General features: G+C 45.2%; 1 protein-coding gene across 3 annotated transcripts in view; it reads left to right on the forward strand.

The window, feature by feature from the left end:
- The window catches only part of LOC135205298 (dnaJ homolog subfamily C member 13-like), a 683,293-nt gene that overhangs the window by 44,305 nt on the left and 620,792 nt on the right, over positions 1 to 18,196 (forward strand). For all 3 annotated transcript variants that reach the window (XM_064235698.1, XM_064235699.1, XM_064235700.1), the window contains exon 2: positions 6,840 to 6,918. The gene's annotated coding sequence lies outside the window, so the exon portion shown is untranslated. The remainder of the gene's footprint in view (positions 1 to 6,839; positions 6,919 to 18,196) is intronic.

Consider the following 18,196-nt stretch of genomic DNA (forward strand, 5'->3'; position numbering starts at 1 on the left):
ATTACTATTATTATCATCATTATCATATTATTATTATTATTATTATTATGCCCATTGTTATTATTATTACTATTATTATTATCATTATTATCATTAGCAATACTCGGTTTCTTATCACAAAATGTATCGTCTTTTCAGCACACTATTATTACTTATCAATAATATTATTAATAGTATTATTATCATTATTATTACCAGTATTATTACTATTACTCTTATTAATATCATCATCTTTTACAACAATATGATAACACTTTATTATCGTTTAACACATTCAATTATGGTTTAAGTGCTTGTTATGACTCAAATATTAAAAAAAAATGGGAGTTTGGCAGACATTTTGAATGCTAGCGTGCAAGCGCACCCAACAATTTTTTTCAAATTTTCACAAAAAACTTATAAAGAGTATAGCTTTCATATGAAACTAAGTTTAAATCGATATCTTTCTTAGAAGCAGAGTAATGAATGATAAACTTTGAGGCCAATTTACTCATTTTTTAAAAAGTGGCATATACGACTCTCTGGTTCTGAGGCCCTCATATCGGGGGAAAGAGTTTTCTAAAGAACTGAGGTATGTTCTGTTTGTCAGGAGTGGGACGATGAGCAGTGGAAACTTTTTATTTCTCTTATTAAGAAAGTTTTACAAGATAGGAAGAGAAAAGCAGCAATTAGGGCAGATAGTAAGGTTTCTGTAACTCTGCCTTCTACCCCTGTGTTAGCGGAGATCGCTACTCCTGCTTCTCCCTTAAGAGGTCATCTTTCTCCTATACTCAGTCCTCTGACCCCCTGTCTTCCAACTTCTGTATCAGCTTCCCATGTTGCAGTTTCCAACACCATCGCCAGCCTCGAATCAAGGTTTGAGAGGAGATTTGGAATTTTGGCTAATACTGTTATGGAGTTAGGTACCTCCATGAAGGGGTTCATGGAGAAAAGTGAGTCAGTGCAAAGTGCAATGAAGTGTTTCCTGAGGGGGTGGCTGTCCGTTCCTCCAGTTCTCCTAGACAAAGGTCATTGTCCCACTCCCCCACCTCGGGGAGGAGACATACCGAAGGTCTAAGGGAGGACTTGGTTGGGGGGTGGCGTTTGCCCACAGACAGTTGCTCCCTCTGTCAAACCTGAAGTGTCGAGTGAGGTTTCGACTGAGCGCTGTTGGAAAGGTGTTTCATTTGGTGCAGAGTTGTCGGACTTGAGTGAGTCCCCGTCTCCTCGTGTGAGACGCTGGCGTAGTTCATGGGCTTCTTGCCCCCTCAAGAGACCATTGACTGCTGACATCTCCCCTCTCCCTGTCAAGAGGTCGAAGGATACGCCTTCCAGTTCGTGCCCATCTTGCAGTCATGCGTATCAGTTGTACGAGGGACAAGATTTGACTCGCTACTCAGCGGACTCGACTGAGAGTCGGCAGGTGCGGGTACCTGTCAGCCATATACCTGCTCGTCAGTCGAAGCTGGATTCTTCGACTTCTGTTCGCGGCTCTTTGCCTGAAGCAAGACGAGAGCCTGCTTCATCGGTTCATTCCCAGCCAAATCGCGTGTTGATTTCCCAAGAAGACCAAGTGTTGGCTCCGTTTCGACAACACTTTGAGGAGATGTTGTCCTTTTTTAAAGGGAAGAAACCACCTGTGAGAGAAGAGGAAGCGACCATATCGCCTGCTCTGCCGGAGTTCTTGAGCATTACACATTAGAGCTCGAGCAGAATGAAGAGTACGAGCAAGGGCACAAGCAGTTTGTAGTAACAGATGAGTTGGGTCAAGTTTCGACGCAGTCTCCGACTGCTTATGCATCATTAATGAGGTTCCCCTTGGACTATTTTCACGAGTGGTTTTCTCTGGCCACCCCTTCGTCTCCTCCGTAGATCTTCATGATGAAAAAGAAGAAGCAACCAGAAGAACTGCTGCCCAAGCTAGTCCTTTCCTCTGCGGTCTAGAAGGCCTTATGGTCGGTGGATAGATTTGGTTAGCAACCAAGAGAGACCATGGTAAGGCTTCTTTTGCCTTCTCTCCTTCCTTGCTTATTAACAAGAGGTATCACTTATACATCGCGGGAGAAGCGCCTTCTCTGGAAGTCTCTGCCTCCTCCCAGGGAGACTGCTCTGCCTTAGTTGACACTAATAGGAGAGCGGCTTTGATGGAGGCGAAGACGTTCTTTGCTTCGTCCGTAATGTACCACATGGTTTGTAACCAATTTAAGGTCATCGAGATCTTCGTTTCTTGGACTGGTCGATAGGAGCTTAAGCAGGGAAGCTTGAAAACTGCCCCTCTCTTTCCGAGGATCTGCGAGAGGACTGGCTCGGGTTGCTTTCCTGCTCTGACAAGGCCATCAGGGATGGAGCGGATGAAGTAGCTTCCTTGTTCGCGATGGCCATGTGAAGAAACGTGAGCTGTGGTACCTCCTGACCACCAAAGGAGTCAACCACTGTGCAGAAGTCAGCCCTTCTTTTTGCTCCTCTAGACAAGTCTCATTTGTTTTTACAAGAGACAGTTCAGAATATTCTGTCGGATCTAGAGAAGAAGTCGACGACAGATTTACTGGGGCAATCCATGAAATGGCCTAAGCCCGTTGCGTCTGTGGTTCCTCCTTCCTTCAAGTCTCCGTTGCAGAAGCAGCCTTTTCGAGGGGGAAAGTCGCATCCATTCACGAGACCACGTTCAAACCTTCAACCTCCCGCCAAATCCTCTTCTAGGTCAGCTGTCAAGACCGAGAGAAAATTATATTCCTTCCCTTCGCACACCAATAGGCGCCAGGTTGCACCAGTTTTGGGAGGAAAGGGAAAGCAGTGATGCAGAAGCTTGGGTGATGGAAGTCTTACGCCTGGGCTACACCATCCCTTTTGTGGAAAGGCCTTCCTTAGCCAAGGTTCCATCAGATTGACAGCATACTCCGTAGGCTCGGAAAAGTTCTTGGCTCTCGAGAAAGAAGTAATCTTGGCTTGCAAGGAAGTTATCGAGGAAGTCCACGACTCATCGAAGGGCTTTTACAACAGGCTGTTTGTGGTTCCCAAAGCATCGGAGCTGGAGACCTGTGTTGGACGTGAGTGGTTTGAGCCGGTTCGTGCTAAAAACCAAGTTGTTCCTACCCGATATACAAACCTGCAGTCCTTTACATAAGGAATTAATTTCAGCGTAGCTGGAATTATGGCCGTTAAATTCTTGAACCAGGTGGTTAGGCAGTAACTACCGTGTGGCAGGTGGCTAGGCCAGCCTGCCCGGATGTAAACACTCCACTTTGCTTTCGGCCGTCTTCCGATGAAGACGTATGTTTGTGAGCTCTTGCTGACTGGTCGTTGATCATTTTTCTGGTGGGATCTTTCTGGTTTATTTTTGTTTTTTAAATAAATATGTATATACGTACGGTGTTTGATATTAATATTAAATTCAATTAATATACAAACCCACTTTTTGTGATAGCCTTTATAGCCGCCTTTCCACTTTGTGTTAGAGTCAGCAGCAAAGGTATGCCCATCTTTATTATTTACATTCTTTTGCCCTTTAACGTGAGGACAAGATATGTATTTAACGTGAGGGATGAGAACATTGTATTGAAACGTAGATGATATTGAGCCTGTAAACACGGACATGTTTATTTATCCGAAATTTAACGCGTTACACCTTGGGAATTACTGAGGGGAACTTCAGCGGTTTGTCCTTTGTTTTTTTTTTTTTTATGTAATTTTCTCTTCTCCTTCATCCTTTCACTTACTATTGAATGAAGGTAGAAGAGGGGGCGTGTAGTGCTGGTGTTTGGGGGATCTCCTCTCACTTCGGAGGGCAGTGCCCTTGGATGGGAGAGGAGTACATATCCTTATTACTTTAAATCATTTTTCTTTTTTTACAGGCTAACAGTGATGATTGTGTTTACAGCAGTATTGGTTGGATAGCTCTTTGTATTTGTTATCCTGACCATGGAATTGTACCTGTGACTCGTAGCATGTTGTGATACTGATCCTCGAGTGTGTGTACTGATCCCCTGCTGGTAATCATATTCATTTACCACTACTACCCTGGAGTTACGTCACTGGACATAGCTTTTGCCACTGCCCTGTGATATTTATCTACTCCTGATGGTAGAAGTCTGGCAGAATTTGGAGGAATAGAAGAGGAAGAGAGCTCGTCAAGTGTCGTCATCCTCCTCTTCGAGATTATATTATTTTCAACAGTCTCCACCCCTTCGACTCCTAAGGCTCTTTGCCGTAGAAGGAGAAGGTTATCTCCCCCCCCCCAAGAAGTCTCGTCACAGGACTTCTAAGGGTCTGTCTCCTCACTGAGGAGGCGGTCGGGTCTTCTGCTGGCTCTCCCGTTCCTTCAGGAACAGGAACCGTCACGCTGTCCCCAGGGTCTAGCGTGTCGGGAGCCGTAGAAGCGCAAACTTTGGTTCGCACTTCTGCTGCTATTCCTAGAGGTTCTTCCCCTAAGACTAGTTCCGTGTCAGGCGCTCGTTCGTGAGTCCCTGAGTGCATGTAATCTTTGGATTCGCATGCATCCAGAGTCGTTGACGTCGAGTCCACTCACCGTCGTGACTCTGGCACGGGGTGGAATGAAAGAAAGGAACGAGTCGCTCGGGTAACTCGCGCCTTGCCAGTGATCGCTCTCGCTGTGATTTTTTCAGACAATCTGAGTTTGTCTTCTAAAATACATCTGGTAATTCATAGGTGTGCAATTATTCTTTGTTCACCCAGAATTGTAGATGAATAATGGAAGACTTCGCCTGTTCCCCGCCCTGCCAGCTCTGCTTCCAAAGTAAATAGAAATGTCCTCTGTGATCCAGCCTATGAGAAGCTGTTCTTCAGGCAGTACAATCCTTGTGCTTTCATTAGTGAAAGACGCTCCGCTTTCATTGCAAACTCCGACTTCTCACCGAACAGCAATGAAATAGCGGTTTAGCGTTTTCAGTCCTCTGTAAAACAACAGTGATTAAAGCCGTCTTCACTGGTTGGTGTCATCGACAGCACTTTTTCTACGTTCAGAATCTTGAGAGTTTACTTCTCTCGATTCATCTGTGCAGACGTAGGTCTGCATTCACCTTAGTCTTTCACTAGCATATAGTAGTATTGTTTCTCCTTAGTTGAGATTCAACTACTTTGAGAACTTCTGTATTGCCATCAGGGACCTTGGTCTCTAGAAGGCAATTGACTATCGTCTGATGGGCGCATACCTTGAGAGAATCATCATCTCGTCTCCTAACATCGGTGGCGAACAAGATAGACGATTTTGTATGGTTTTCTTGGCATTACCCTTCAAAAGGCGGGGGGGGGGGGAGTGTCATGTGACTACGTCTCGGATGCATGACTACTCGCCTCACACTGAGCGCAGTCAGTTGGCAACTGTTGAAGCGTCCGGGATCGTCATGAGCTATGCTGTCGACTTTGTATTGGTTGATACAGATCAGTCATTACTTGTCCTATTGGCGGGTTGCTGTAACCATAAGGATCGACACCCACCATGGAGTGTCGGTGTCTTTATCCGCTGCTGACTGCCATTGCAGAAGCGTGCGATGACACGTCTTTCTCCGAATATTACGAGACCGTGAGAGACTTCTCTGCAGTTGGATAGTCCAGTGGATGGGTACTTGTCATCACTCCGAAGAATATGTCGGACAGGAAGATAGATAAGGTTTCATTGCCACCATATTTATCTTTCCCTTCAGGCCTGCCCACAGGTCCTTGGAACCTCGTTTCCTTGGACTGGTGGTGGATGCTTGCAGGTTGTGTTTGCTTACCTGGCTCCTTCAAGAGGAGAAGTTGCATCTCACCTATGGTGTGCAGTTCTAGAGGTAAGAAGGATGCAAGAGTGACTGGCCTCTCCACCTTCCCCACCTCGTCCTTCCACTCCTCATCCTTTGGGTTGAGGATAGGACTCGAACTTACACTGGCTGGTCGGGCGATTGATGCTGTAAGCTTACACATAGGAAGGAGACTGGCAATAATGGAAACCCTTCCCAGAACTTTGCATTAATGCCTCCGACTCTAATATTCTTCAGAGCCCATTTTTGGACGTGTTATGATTCCTCACTCATTTCAGAAAGGCCCAGAAGTCTGACTCTTGATCATGCAGCTCCTATACTCCAATCAAGTTGTCAGAGGCAGGGCACTCCTCCTCACTCTTACAACCAGGAGGAGTAGCCTAGGTGTGTAGAACTCCAGTCAGTTCTAGAGGCTCACTCATATTCCTCCCATCAATCAGTGAGTCTTTCTTATGTAAAGGACCAATGCTTTGTATATCATGTAGGAACAAATCACAGTTTTTGGAAGTAAATTGTATTTTTCCTAACTATACAAATATGAGATCCTTTACATATATGCCCACCTCATGCCACCCCTCAATCCGAACCTGGGCCGAAAGGCAAAGTGGAGTGTTTACATCCGGGCAGGCTGGCCTACCCGCCTACCAGAAAGTAATTCCTTATGTAAAGGACCTCAGGTTTTATAGTTAGGAAAAATACAATTTAATTTTAGGAATAAATAGCAAATCTTGAAAGTAATTTTCAGTTATCTACTTTGTCTGAAAGTTAACAGCCGACTTTGTCTGAAAGTTAAACAGCCATTCCAGCTCACATCCGCAAGTTAAATCTTTATGGAAAGGCCTTCAGGTTTGTATGTTAGGAAAAAATATAAATTATGTAAAAAATTTGCTATTTTTTAAATACTGACTCCTCTTAATTAAATGGTAAACAACAGGTGCTTGAATTACCCAAAATTGATGGATCAATTGATAGTTCAAACTAAACAATCCATTTAGATTTTTAGTTTCACACTGTCTTCCTCCTGCCTGATGTAGGAATTAAGTATAACAAATTATAATTGTATTATAGAAGTCTGTAATTAATAAAGTTTTCTCTACTTTTCAGTTTTGTTATGAATCATGGGTACTAACAACCAGGATGTTGCGTGTTATCTTGTTACCAAGCATTCAGCATGGAAGGGCAAGTGAGTATAATATACTTCTCGTAAGGTTGTCAATAATTAAATGTATGCAATAAACCCTCTAACTTGAATACTTTTTAGTTGTAGTAAACAACTTTACATTACTCTACCATTCATTTCCTTACTATAACGCTGCACAGAGATCTTTTCTGTTGCATTGGAGGGGGAATGTTTGTCAAACACTTAGGTTGTTCCCACACAAATATAAAACTTTGTTCTTTACATAAGGAATTCACACTGAGTGCTTGATGCAATCAGTCATGCAGACGGCTTGACAAAGTAGATATTAATGACGGACAAGAAAAAACCCTGCCTAGCTGTCAGTCTGCACTCCACTTTGCTTCCAGCCACTGTTGAGTTCAGATGTCTTTTCCTTTTTGCTTTTGACTGTTTTTGTATTACAGTAACCCTGTGATTATCCAATTTCATCTCATCCTAAGCTTGACATTACGTATTCGCACACCAATCCCTCAATTATCTGGATCATAATTATCCAACACTTGACATTACTGACACCCTGAAGAAAGCCCATATACAGGCGGTCCCCGGGTTACGACGGTTCCGCTTACGACGTTCCGAGGTTACGACGCTTTTTCTTAAATATTCAATGGAAAAATCCGTCCTGGGTTACGACGCTTGTTCCGAGGTTACGACGCTGACGCTTCCGACGCTCCGAGTTAACGACGCTTTTAAAAAACTCATACTATGATAAAAATCCTTTATATTTAGCACAGTATATTATAAATAAGTTTCTGGTTAGATTACAACAAAAATTTGAGGTTTATGATGATTTTTTCCTTTTCGACACTTTTTATGTCGTATTTTTTTCCTGTTTGTTTTTTAGTGACCGCCTCATATGCGGAACTAGTTTCCGAGCGAATGAATACATACTAGCTTGCGGTGCGCAAAGTTTACATATAACAGTCCAAAAGCACAAATAATGAAAAAATCATTGCTTGTTTCCAGTAATAATAACACAAAACGAAGTTTCTGGTTAGATTACAATGAGAGAGAGAGGAGAGAGAGAGAGAGAGAGAGAGAGAGAGGAGAGAGAGAGAGAGGAGAGAGAGAGAGAGAGAGAGAGAGAGAGAGAGAGAGGTGTCTTCCGACGCTCCGAGTTAAGGACGAGAAGAAGTGTTCGTTTCGTTAAACGGCCTCTGACTCATGCCAGTAAATGTTTTGTTGATACTAATAATATAAGCCTATTTAAAGATAAGTTTACTTTAATTAGTCTATATGATACGTAATAGTAATCAACTGTTCTTGTAGCCCTCAGATTTGGCAAAATCGAAGTATCCAAAGAGAGACATTATCCAGTACTAATTTGATCAGAGAGAGAGAGAAGAGAGACGCCTTGGCAACAATGGTCACCGTCTCGGGGATTGACGTAAAAACATTTATTTTCTGAACAGATAGGACAGAGAAGTGTTCGTTTTCATTAAACGGCCTCTGACTCATAGCAGGAAATGTTTTTGTTGATACTAATATATAAGCCTATTTAAAGATACGTTTACTTTAATTAGTCTATATGATACGTAAATAGTAATCAGCTGTTCTTGTAGCCCTCAAGATTTGGCAAAATCACTCCAGGTTGTACATAAAACTTCAAGAATGTAGTGTCACCAGAGGATTACAATAGTTTTTACCTTCAAGAACCAGCATTCTTTTATGAAAATAACTCCAGGTTGTAATAAAACTACAGGAAACAACATGTAGTGTAACCAAAGATTACAAGTAAGGTTTTTATAAACTTTTTATTAGTTTAAAACATATTTCCAAGCGTCGTTCCGGCTCACGACGATTTTCGGCTTACGACGCGTCTCAAGAACGAACCCCCGTCGTAACCCGGGGACTGCCTGTATATGAGAAAAATAACAACCCTCTGATGGTTGGCAATGCTGCACAGCCTCAAGAAAATGTTGGTAACACTGCTTACACTCAAACAGCCTGAGAAAGAGTTTTGTACATGAACTTCCCTGACAGATATATACTTAGCTATAATCTCCGACGTTCCCGACAGAATTTCAAATCTAGGCGGGCACACGCAACAGGTAGGTCAGGTGGTCTACCTTACCTGCCGCTGGGTGGCGGATGTACGAACCACTCCCGTTTGCTTGTCAGATTTTTCTCTGTCGCGGGAACACGTAACAACTGTCGCCTCTTTCGATAGTTTTTTCGATTCTCGCTTGCCTTGGAGTTAATTTGGACTTCTTTTGGTGACGTATCGCTTTGTTTGGCTTGGCATACGCTGATTGTGGACCGGTTGATTTTGATTTTGATTTTCTTTAACGATGTCTGACCTAGATTCAGTAGTTCAAACTTCGGTTTTGTTTAGGGTTTGCGTGAATGAAGGATGTAAGGTGAGGTTGCCGAAAGCTTCGGTAGACCCTCACACGGTTTTGGCAATGAAATGCAGAGGGAATGAATGTTCTTTTTGCTAACCCTTGTAGTGAATGTAAGGGATTGAATGAAGAAGAATATAAGGCTCTCTCTTCTTATGTTAGGAAGTTGGAACTGATAGAGTGCGTAAGGCTTCCTCTAGAAGTTCTAGTAGATCTAGAATGAGTGAGTTGGATGTGGATCCTAATACTAACGTAGAATTAGAACCTTCTTCCCAAGTTGCAGCCCCTGCTCCCCGCACTGAAGCCGAAGATTCGCCTTCGGAGGCGGCAGCTCTGAGAGCCACGATTCTTTCTATGGATCAGAAGATTCGTCAGTTGGAAGGTAAGGAGAGATGTTAGTGATCAGTGCAGTGTCCCCAGTGTTGTGGAGGGTGCGTCTGACCGGCTCCTTAGTGCCTCTAGGCCTAGACCTCTTCCAGACTCCCAGTTCAGTGGAGTAGGAAAGTCGAAAGCCGCAAGAGGGCTAGGGAGAACAACGACCGTCAGCGTCCCCTCGGCAGATCCTGAAGTACGCTCCTTCCCAGGCTGCCTCGGATCGCTACAAGGAGAATTGGAGCTCCTAAGACAATGCTTTGTTTTCCCCATCTTCGTTCTTCTTCTCCGCGCTCCTCAGTTCGGCGCCTGCTTCCGAGGAAGAACAACAAGATTCTCCTACGAGAGTACTCGCGGGACTTCAAGCTCAGATCACGGCGCTAGCAGACTCTCTAGCAGTTAGATCACGTAGGAAGGACGTTTCTCTTCCGATCAAGAGATCTAGGCGCCGCTCTTCAGAGGATCGTTCTCCTCTTTTTTTTTTAGGTGTTCTCCTTCATATGGGGAGGTTTCGTATGAAGGTAGGGGCTCACCGTGAGCGCCCCTCGCTCTCCTGGCTCTCTTCGACTTCAAGGCGCCAAACATCGGTAGGACGCTCTATGGAGAAAGAAGTTTTTTCTCCAGATTGGATTCCCGCTTCCGGTAAGCGCACTGCACCTGCTCATCACGCTATTTCTTCAACTCCCGCGTGAGACTTCTCCTCAGCAGCCTCAAGATTCTAGAAGGCGCCCTTATACAAGTAGGCGTTCTTCTTCCAAATGTCACTCTCCTCGAGTGTCGGATCGTGATTCTCTCCTGACAGGCGTCAAGAGTCTGGTAGGAGTCGTGTGCATGATAGATGGCCTGCTGTTAGCCGCTCCCCGCAAGGTAGGCCGCCAAGAGCCTACTGCACATCGATCTCCTAGTAGGCGCTCATCTCTTTTAAGGCGTCATACTCCTGATTATTCTCCTCGGGGCAGACAACAAGAGTCTTTCAAGCGCCCTTCTCCGTGTAGGCGCTCTTCCCGCTTCTAGGCGCACTACTCCTGACCGTTTGTCTCTTGGTAGGCACCAGGAATCTCGGAAGCGCCCTTCTCCAGGTAGGCGCTCGTTAGCTTTGAAGCGCCCTTCTCCTGAATGTTACCCTCTTGTTAGACGTCAAGAGTCTCGCAAGCAGCCCTTCTCCTAGTAGGCGCATTTCGCCTTTCCAGTCGAACTTCCGTTGATCGTACGCAACTGGACAGGTATGGAGAGCCGCGCAAGCGCTCTGCTCCCGATAGGCGCTCTTCTCCTGGCAGCCGCTCGCCTCAGGATAGGCGCAAAGAGTCTAGTAGGCGCTCGCGCCTCCATCGTAAGCGCCCTGTGGATGTTTCCGAGGATTCTCGGAGTAGGAGCCCTACCTCTCCTTCGGCTGAGATTCCGTCTACCTCGAAGAGGGAGTCTCATCGTAGACAACCCAGATCTTCTCATCGTTCTCCAGTGGATGTGAACTCTTCTAAGAGAGGGCGTTCTCCAACCTCTCGCTCAACTCCTACTAGGATCCCTTCGTCACCTAAGGATCTTCCGCGCTCGCCTTGACAAGACGTCCTAGAAGGTTTGGATGAGGAACCGAACACTTCTGCTGTGTGTCTTCTTACAAGAAGCTTACAGAGCTACTTTTGCAAGTTTTTGGGGATTTCCTTACTCCTGCGCTCCTCCTTCTCCTCACTCACTTTTTTCAACGGCGAAGAGTTCTTCTTGTGTTAGGATGAAGCCAACTCTTTCAATGAAGAAGGCACTGAGGAGTTTTGGTTCCTGGATGGCTTCCAAAGAAGAAGCGGGGAAAACGATGTCGCTTTCCTCCTGTTCGAAGTTATCAGGGACGCGCTGGTTTCTGGTACGAAACAGGAGAGTCCTTAGGATTGGGTCTACCGTCTTCGGCTGATCGGATTTTTTCGGTGCTGGAGATTCAAGGAGAACTGCCCTTAACTCTGCTAAGACGACTTGGGCAATGAATGAATTGGATCACATGCTAAAAGGCAGATGTTTAGAGTGCTAGAAGTATTTAACTTCCTTGATTGGTCGTTGGGGGTCCTAGCCAAGAAAATTGAAGTGCCAGAGTCATTTTCGCCAGAAGATCTCATGTGTGTTTTGTCTTGTATGGACAAGTCGGTAAGAGACGGAGCGAGTGAATCGCCTCCCTGTATGGGGCCGGGATCGTGAAGAAGAGGTCTGTTTATTGTTCCTTCTTAACGAAGTCTGTCTCCCATGCCCAGAGGTCTTCTTTGCTGTTTGCTCCTCTGTCTGCTCAGTTGTTCCCTAAACATCGAGTGCAGGACATTTCGAGATCACTTTCGGCTAAAGCCACCCAGGACCTTTTGGCACAGTCGGCAAGAAAACCTCGCCCTTCCTTCCCTACCAAGGCTAAGAAGGAAAAGGCAAGTGTTCGAGAACCCTTTCGAGGGGCATCTTCATCAAGAACCCTCTACGTTTAGAGGTCGTAGACCTTCAAGAAAGGGGTAGACTTCGCCAAGTCTGTTAAAGTCCCCAAATAACTTGCAAGTCCTTCAAACAACGGTGGGCGCCAGACTCTTAGAGTTTGCAGAAGTCTGGGCCCAAAAAGGGGCGGATCCTTGGACCCTTTCTATTTTAAGGAGAGGTTACCTCATCCCTTTCGTCGAAGACCTCCCTTGACGACCATCCCAAGGGAACTGACGGCCAGGTACAGAGACTCCCGCCCCATCATGAATCAAGCTCTCCATCTAGAGTAGATCAGATGATGGAGAAGGGGGCTATCGAACTAGTGACAGACCATCATTCATCGGCTTCTACAACCGCCTTTTCCTAGTTCCGAAAGTCCTCAGGGGGATGGAGACCGGTGGTTGGACGTAAGCGCCCTGAACTTCTTCGTAGAAAAGAAGAAGTTCATGATGGAAACGCCTTCATCAGTGCTGGCAGCACTTCGTCCAGGGGACTGGATGGTTTCCTTGGGATTTACAGGACGCTTTCTTCCACGTACCGATCCATCCTTCCTCGAGGAAGTTTCTCAGATTCATGATGGGGGGGAAAATTTTTCAGTTCAGGGCTCTGTGTTTCGGCCTCCTCGACGGCCCCTCAAGTGTTCACGGGGATTTTGAGGAATGTGGCTCATGGCTTCATTTGAAAGGGGGGAGGATATCCATGTACCTCGACGATTGGCTAATAAGGGCCAATTCAGAAGATCGTTGTTTGAAGGACTTACAAGTAACTAGAATTGACGAAGGCGTTGGGACTCTCGTCAACTTTCAAGAAGTCGTCACTAATTCCCGAGCAAGAGTGTGTGTATCTCGGGATACAGATGAACTCTCTGAGTTTTCGGGCTTTTCCCTCTCAGGAAAGGATAGCCCGAGGATTCGAGAGAGTAACAAACCTTCTTAGGGAAAGAAGTATGCACAGTGAGGGAGTGGATGAGTCTGCTGGGGACGCTCTCCTCGCTGGAGCAATTCGTTTCCCTAGGAAGGTTGCACCTGAGACCGCTCCAATTCTTTCTTCATCAGAATTGGAGTCGTCGTTCTCAGGATTTGACGTTCTCCCTGTCGTTATCCAGGACGTCAAGAACATCTCTTATGGTGGACAGATCCCAACCTCTTTGCGAAGGGACTGTCTCTTCAATCCCAGACCCCCAACCTGGTGTTGTTCTCCGACGCGTCGGACACGGGGTGGGGGGCAACTCTGGGAACCAGCGAAGTGTCAGGTACCTGGGTGGGGGACCCAGGTAGCCTCGGCCCATCAACAGACAGAAAGGAGTTGATGGCTGTGTTGTTGGCTCTGAAGGCTTTCGAGCCCAAAGTCAGAAGATCGGTAGTGCAGGTCAACGCGGACAACACTACAGCTCTGGCATATATCAGGAAACAGGGGGGGACGCATTCCTTCTCCCTGTACGAGACAGCAAGAGACCTTCTTCTGTGGGCAGAAGAAAGAGGAATCAAGCTTCTCACCAGGTTCGTGCAGGGAGAAAAAGGAATGTAAAGAGCAGATCTCCTCAGCAGGAAAGATCATGGTCCTTCCCACAGAGTGGAACCTTCATCTGGATGTATGCCAGAGCCTGTGGAAGTTATGGGGCAGGCCACACATAGACCTCTTTGCCACGTCAAAGAACAGAGGCTGGATCCTTACTGCTCTCCGATATCGGATCCAGAGGCATTAGCAATAGATGTTTCTTCTTCTAGACTGGAGCGGACTCGACGTCTACGCGTTTCCCCCCTTCAAGATCCTGGGGCTAACCATCAAGAAGTTCGTAGAGTCCGATTCAACGAGAATGACCTTAATCGCTCCCTTTTGGCCGGCCCAAGAATGGTTCAAGAGAGGTACTCGGAATGGTTGGTGGACCTTCCAAGATCGCTCCCGCTAAGGAGCGATCTACTCCAGACAACCCCACTTCGACAGGTACCACAAAAAATCTCCTCGCTCTCAGTCTGACTGGCTTCAGACTGTCCAAAGTTTGGTCAGAGCGAAAGGCTTTTCAGCAGCAGCTGTCTAAAGCATATCGTAAGAGCGAGAGACCTTCCAACCTTGCGTGTATACCAGTCAAAGTGGGATGTCTTCAGACGTTGGTGCAAGAGGAAGAACATTTCCTCTTCCAGTACCTCTGTGACCCAAATTGCGGATTTCCTTATTTTCCTCAAAGAAGATGGTCATTTTGTTGTGTCAACTATTAAGGGATACCGCAGTATGTTGGCGGCAGTATTTCGGCATAGAGGCTTAAATATATCCGATGATAAGGACCTGCATGATCTTATTAGATCATTTGAAACCATTAAGCGTCCTCATGTAGTACCGAACTGGAATCTAGACGTAGTTCTACAATTCCTTGGATCGTCTAGATTCGAACCTCCTGGCTTAGCCTCTTTCAAGGATCTGACGAAGAAGGCTATCTTCCTTTTGGCCCTAGCTTCAGCTAAGAGAGTGAGTGAGCTCCAAGCTATGAGGGCAATGTAGGGTTTAAGGAAGATTCTATGGTGTGTTCGTTTCTTCCAAGTTTCCTTGCAAAGAATGAAAACCCATCACGCCCTTGGCCCAGGAGCTTTGAAGTTCGTAGTTTTATCTTTTCTAGTAGGGGAAGAGCCTGAAAGAACTCTTTACCCTATGAGAATTACGAAGTATTTCCTTAAGAGGAAGGAACAACTTAAGGCTAATCAAGATGTGCTTTGGTGCTCCGTAAGGACCCCACTCGGCCCATGTCGAAGAATGCTCTTATTACAGAGGCACATGTTGCCTGTAAGAAGAACATTTTAGACTACTGAAAGTGAAAGCTCACGAGGTGAGAGCCATCGCAACTTCGCTTGCATTCAGAAAAAATATGTCTGTGCGGAACTTGATGGAGGCGACTTTTTGGAGATGCCAATCGGTTTTTCGCAAACCATACCTACCTCGTGATGTAAAAATCACGTATGATAAATGCTTCGCCTTGGGTCCTTTCGTATCGGCGGATTCGGTGCTGGGGCAGGGAGCTGAACTTATCCTGTGTAAATTTTTTATATGTACCCTATATTTTATATTGGTGTTTTTTGGTTGTCTGAAAGAGGTTGCAGGAGGCACCTCTTTTTGTCGTAATATTAACCCTTTGTATTTTGGTTAGGTGGTCTGGTGGGTTTTGGCTCCTTGCAGAGGTAGTGGTAAGGATCTGTTAGGTAAGCGGACAAGGTCCCTCTAACAGGATCCGACTTGGATTCTACCACAATAGGGGATCACATATCCCAGTGGTAGATCCGAGAGTCTTTCCAGCATCAGGTCACGTCCTAGCTGTAGCTCTCCAGGCAATGCAGACTCAGAAACAGTATCTATGAAGTCTTCATCTGAAAAGGTGAGAACCCAAGGTTTTTATATCCTACAACATTAGTTGTTTCCGTCTTACCTGTATTATTTAGCTGTCTCTTACCCTCCACCAAGGGTGCCAATCAGCTAAGTATATATCTTGTCATGGGAAGTTCATGTACAAAAATGATAATTGTTTAAACTAAAACAAGGAAGTTTTGTACATAACTTACCTGGCAGATTATTATACGAGTTAATGGCCCACCCAGCCTCCCCTCAGGAGACAGGTAGAAGAGAAAAATCTGACAAGCAAACGGGAGTGGTTCGTACATCCGCCACCAGCGGCGGGTAAGGTAGACCACCTGACCTACCTGTCGCGTGTGCCGCGAGATTTGAAATTCTGTCGGGAACGTCGGAGACTATAGCTAAGTATATATCTGCCAGGTAAGTATGTACAAAACTTTATTGTAGTTTAACAATATCATTTTTGTGGGGTGGGAAGGTCTTTAGAAGTTTCTAAGGTGTGGGAGGGTCAGATGGCCTGGTGCTATGGGAGAGGAGGGCCAGTGTGGAGAGGAAAAGGGAACCACACCCCTATCCTCGTCCGAAGCAACTGAATACAGTGACAAGTCTGGGTTCAGGGACTCTAAGGACTTCCCTGTTTGCTTCAGAGCTACAACTCATGGTCTGGCCAAGTCTCTCTCCCTGCCAGTGCCTCTCAGGTGCTACTGAAGAGGTAACATCCAAAGTCAAGCACTTTGAACTAACTTCTCCAGAGAAGACAAACTGGCGTATGCAATGCAGCCGGCATTAACAGGAATACTCCCTGAGGAGGAGAATTCTTTCATGATTATGTAATAACAGATTGTCTACTCAAGCTTGTGTCAGAAAACCTTGAACGGAAGAGGATCAATCACCAACCCAGCTGGGCCACTCTGTGTAGGTTCCAGAAATGACTTGTGATATTTGTAGCAAGCTTGGGGCCTTGCCAAGCCCAGTACTGGATCTCTTGGCCTTAGGCCAACCCCATCAACTTCACAAAGATAATCCAGTCGTCCAGGTACAGAAATAACTTTTAATTGAGATGAATCTTACCTACTGTTAAAATTAGCTATATCTCTGCGCTGATGAGGCGAGTCGGCATTCAAACAGAAAATCGAATGGCTGCCTGGATGACTGTCTAGTTTTCTTGTTCTCTACCAGGTGTGTTTCAGATGTTTTAGCCCTTGTTAGAATTCTCCTTGCCTCCATAGCAGTTAAGCGATTGTTGGTATTCTATGAAGTTTGGCTGATTTACACCTGTTTATGGTATTGTAATTTCATTTTCCTAGGATATTTTCCACCAGAAACAAAACCAATAACATCAGGCTGTGTAGGAATGATTTTGTTGTAAGCAGGCTGTTGGAATTTGAAGTAGATCAACATTTGGTTTGTACTGGCTGCAGGGGTGCAGATTGTGATCTTTGAACTAAATGTGAAGAATGTAGGGGATTGTTCTGAGGACACTCTGCTTGAACATGTCAGATATAGGAAAGAGGGGAAACTGATATATTGGAAAAAAAATTAGTTAGGTCAGGACTTAAACCTGTCAGTTCTATCCTACCTAGTGTCCTTTCATCTGCAGCTCTATCCTACCTAGTGTCCCTGTGTCCCTTCATCTGCAGCTATCCCTACTCAGGCTAGGCATTTTGGTAGTGCTATTATTGAGACTTCCTTCTGCTCCCCATTCACAGTTCAGAAAGGCATATTGAGAAGTTAAAATATGACATTTCATAAACTTATTTTAAGTTATAAACTTATTTCAAGTTCTAATACAAATTGAACTGAGTGTGTGATGGGGAACGTTCCGAATTCCTCCATAGTGTGAGTTCTTTTTTGCATTCCCCTGTTAGAAGTAGGTGCTGGTGCCCTTGTCTGTATGGACAGCTCTTTGATAGTGTGCCTTTGAGAAGTGTCAGCTACTAGGGAACCAGATCGGTTATAGAGATGATGGGGTTCTGTGCTGTCCAATAGTACCTACTTCTCCCTTTTCATGGTCTGAATCTCGTTTAACATGTTCGGCTAAGGACCGTATTGGTAAACATTAATCTTCACTCTATATACGTATTTTATGTTATGGGTGCCGATAACTCAGTTATCGGGACCTTATGGCACCGATAACCAAAAACTCGGCCCGTTATGGCGCCATAAATCACCGATTTTATGGTGCTGGACAAGTGCCATGAACTGGATCACCATTAACCGAGTCTGCCAATAACAGGGGACTGTCTGTATAGGTATAGACAGTTTTATTGAGATAATAATGCTGTAGAGAGTTTTACATGTTCTGATATGACATCGACTTGGGTAACGGTTTAACCGAGCTCTCATGTTTTGGTTATTCTAAATTCTTTTCTGCTAGACTATTTCTCCTTTCTTCGTTGAAATGTTTGTTGCATGCTTTTTCTTTGGCTATCGCTAAATCTCTTACTCTGTCTCGATTAATGTTTCTTTTTATACATTCAACTTCCCTGCCAGATATATACTTAGCTATAGACTCCGTCGTCTCCGACAGAATTTCAATTTCGCGGCACACGCTACAGGTAGGTCAGGTGATCTACCGCCCTGCCCTGGGTGGCAGGACTAGGAAACCATCCCCGTTTTCTAATCAGAATTCTTCTGTCGCCCGTACCCATCAACATTGTTGTTGTTCCTCTCGATTGGTTTTTTTTTCTTTTTTCAACCGGCAATTGATGGGCTTCTTGACCGACTTTTGGTGACGTATCTGGATTGTTGGATTGGCATACGCTTTTGGGTTTTGTGGACTGTTTTGTGGG

This window comes from Macrobrachium nipponense, chromosome 49 (genome assembly GCF_015104395.2).
Source record: "Macrobrachium nipponense isolate FS-2020 chromosome 49, ASM1510439v2, whole genome shotgun sequence".
NCBI lineage: Eukaryota > Metazoa > Arthropoda > Malacostraca > Decapoda > Palaemonidae > Macrobrachium > Macrobrachium nipponense.